The sequence below is a fragment of the Petaurus breviceps genome, unplaced genomic scaffold (assembly GCF_028583685.1).
Source record: "Petaurus breviceps papuanus isolate PSGF00001 unplaced genomic scaffold, PetGlider_PUasm1.0 90257, whole genome shotgun sequence".
NCBI lineage: Eukaryota > Metazoa > Chordata > Mammalia > Diprotodontia > Petauridae > Petaurus > Petaurus breviceps.
In genome coordinates this window covers 3,104-6,392 of record NW_027187202.1, presented here as the reverse complement: position 1 = coordinate 6,392, position 3,289 = coordinate 3,104, and the positions used below count along the sequence as shown (strand labels likewise).

General features: G+C 47.3%; 1 pseudogene; it reads right to left on the bottom strand.

Moving 5' to 3' along the window:
• Window positions 1–279: 279 nt before the first annotated feature.
• LOC138176851 (WD repeat domain phosphoinositide-interacting protein 2 pseudogene) lies at window positions 280–1,338 on the bottom strand (annotated as a pseudogene).
• Between the last annotated feature and the right edge of the window lie 1,951 nt (window positions 1,339–3,289).

The window sequence follows — 3,289 nt, the reverse complement described above, 5'->3', positions numbered from 1 at the left end:
CTATCAAAAAATTCTGTCACATTGAATCTTTCCTGTCTGGTGCTAGGGAAGCAAACAGGAACAGAACCTCTCCAGTCCCCTGTAGGACCATTCTGGATAAAGATAACATTTCCCAAATGCATCCCACGAAGGATGAGCATGGCCGACGGTGTGGAAGCAGGAGAATGGCCAGTGAGAGTCCAGGATGATACACAAGCAGCACGTCTGCCTTCTGTCAACCAAAGAGGAAGCCTGGCGAGCCTGCTTCCAGGCGTGTGATGGAACTCTGTCAGCCATTGTTCAGGCAGACACGGACTGATCTTGAACACAGATGCTGCTTCTGTCACTTGCGTGTAGACTTTCCCGATCCTGCATGAAATGGTGCTTCATCGGTGTGTCCTCCCCTCCTTCCTGAGTACCCGTGTTGTGCGTATGTAAGTATCCATCAGAAACTCCCACTAGGCATCAGGGGATCTTCCAAATTGTGTCAAATGAACTGAACACCAAATGGCAGTCAGACAGTGGCTAATGCTCTATGTTGGTTAAACATTTCCATTACTTGAGAGACCAAATGGATGATGGAGGCCAGAAGCAGGTTCCCAAAGTCACCAGGCCAGGTGGTGGGTGTCAGGCTGCAGGGTTACTGGATGCAGGGCAGATGCTGACACACCTCTCTACTCCTCTGCAGAGTGCCAAGATTTTCTGTCCTTCTGGGATGGAAAATACCCTTCTGACAGATCTCTTCTCCAAAGCAATGGCGAGTGTGGTACCTCTTGCATCAGAAGCCCAGGCTGTGAGGGCACTCTCATTAGCTGATATCACATGAGTAGCCCCCAAATTCAGGGAGTCAAAGATTGCCAGGTGACAACGGTCATTTTTATTGACAGTGCACCCAAACCTGCAGGGGTAGGGGGACTTTTCCTGATTGCATGCAGCACCTTCATTTCACAAATATGGTGTATGTACAGACATTCTTCCAAACATACTATCAAACTCTTCCTATTCAGTCTAACGCCAATATGCTGTAATAGCTGTATGGCGTGTGGCTATCACAGAGTATTTCAGCCCCCTTCTGAAAGTGGTAGACTTCTAGCCTTGGAGAGTTCTGAGGCTAACAGGGCTGCCAGGATACTTGAAGAGAGTCTCTCCGGAGGGAGTACACACGTCTTCTGTGTCAGCACCTGCACGAACCTGACCCAGCTTATCTACAGAGAAAAGGGAGAAGAATTGGGGAGCAGATTTGTTCCCGACAGGTAAGGGCATGTTGTTCTGTTCCAAGCTGGTGAAGAGTAGCTGTCTGGAGCCTGGACCCAGTCTGGCTGGCCAGGCTCCGAGGGAGCCCAGCTCGGGCTCCTTGGGCTGAGGAGACAAGGTCAGCTCTGGACTCTGCTCTGCACCTCTGTCCCCTTCTCTGTCGTGGCCCTTCCGACTGCTATGCTTGTTGCTACTGCTGCTCTCACTACCATTCGCTGCTCCTGCATCGGCCCTGGACTCCCCTCGGAGTTTGTCCCCAGTCCTGCTGTGCGTGGACACTGTGGACTCCAGGAGGCTTTGGGACCAGGACCTGCTTCATGAACCTGGGTCCTGTAAAACCTAGGAAGGCTCACCCTAGCTGTCAGACTGATGGGCAGACAAACAGAAAAGGGCATTAAAAGGCCAAATTCATGTCTTTAACCGTTATCTGGGAATTTTAGATCCCTGGGATCTCTCCCCAGCCCTCAGTCAGATCCTGACATTAAAGAGGCTCCTTCTGTGAGGCTGGACTCAGATCCTACCTCAATAGTAATCTCTCCTTCCTGCTGAAATCTGACCCCTAACCCAAGTCCCAATCACATGGTTGCTCTCCTTGGTGCTGAAGCCAGGCCTCTTTTGTGATGTAGTCATATCCCAACCAGATGGGGGCGCTGCCTTTGCCCTTCGCCCATCTCCCTCAGCACCGGCCCAGTCCTTTGCTTTATTCACTGCTCTACCCATCACTTCTGCCTTGCCTACCAGGTCAGTATTGCCAGCAATCTCTGACTGGCTAGGTCTGTGCTCATACGTGCATGCTTTTTTGCATAGCAACCCAGCTCAACTGTAAGTGGCCTAACAGAATCTTTCATTTGAATCATTTAATCAGCAACATTCATTCACTCATGTATTCAACATTCCACATCAACTCTGTGCCATAGGCAACAGAGGAAAAACAAAACTGAGAAGGGAGAGTCCTGCCCTCAAGGAGTTTAAAACTGAGTAGAAGAAAACAAGGCAATTGAGAAAGAAATCTAACAGGAATGATAATATAGTGAGGGTAGGGGAGAAGTACGGAGTCCTGTGGGTCCCAATCATCCCAGGTCGGCATGGGTTTTGTCAGACCGAGGACTCTCATTTCTATTCAAAAGCACCAGTGAGTATCTCAGGTTATTATGGGAGCTTAAACACTGTCAATGGCATGAAATGGATGAGCTAGGAGAACATTTGGGGATATTGATATGCAAATGTGCCTATCGACTGCCCCACTCTGCTTCAAACTCAGAGATAATTAAAGCATTATGTACTTGTGAATCAAGGTGGCCCTGTGTCTTCTTCCCCTTTAAAAATGTAGTTATGCCAGAAATCAAGAAGAATCTCTCATTTCTGTAAACAGTGGTCACCAATACTGTTCAGAACTGGGTTGTGAACAATAATTATATGCGCCAAAGCATGAAAGAAAGCCTGTGTCATAAAAGAGCCAACGTTTATGTAGCATTTGCTGAGTGCCAAGAACTGTGCAAAGTCCTTTATGATTATCTCATTTGATACTTCCGACAATCCTTGGAGGAAGGTGCTGTTATTGTCTCTGTTTCACATGTGTGGCAGATAGAGGTTAAGTGACTTACCTAGGGTCACACAGCTAAGAACTATCTGAGTCTGAATTTAAACTCAAGTTTTCTGACTCCAGAGCTAGTACTCTAGCCACTGCATCACTCAGCTTCATGAGCATCTTTGAAAGGAGATTACCTAGCATTTGTGATCATGCATTTGATAGATTTTTGATACTTTTATATCTTCCATAAAGAATCCTCTCCTCTCTCTTCTCTCCTTTCCTCTCTTCTCTACCTCTTCATCTTATCTCATCTCTTCTCTCTGTTACTTTGTCTCTTAGTCTCTATGTCTCTCTCTCCCTCCTTCCCTTCCTCCTCCTGTTTCTCTCTTCTTCTATATTGTTTCCTTCCTTCTCTTTCCCCTCTCTCATCCTCCCTGACCCCTCCATGCCCACAGGAACAGGAGACCTAAACTAATAATGTGTCAATCCTAGCCATTTAACTCAGAAATTGGAACTTCATTCAAT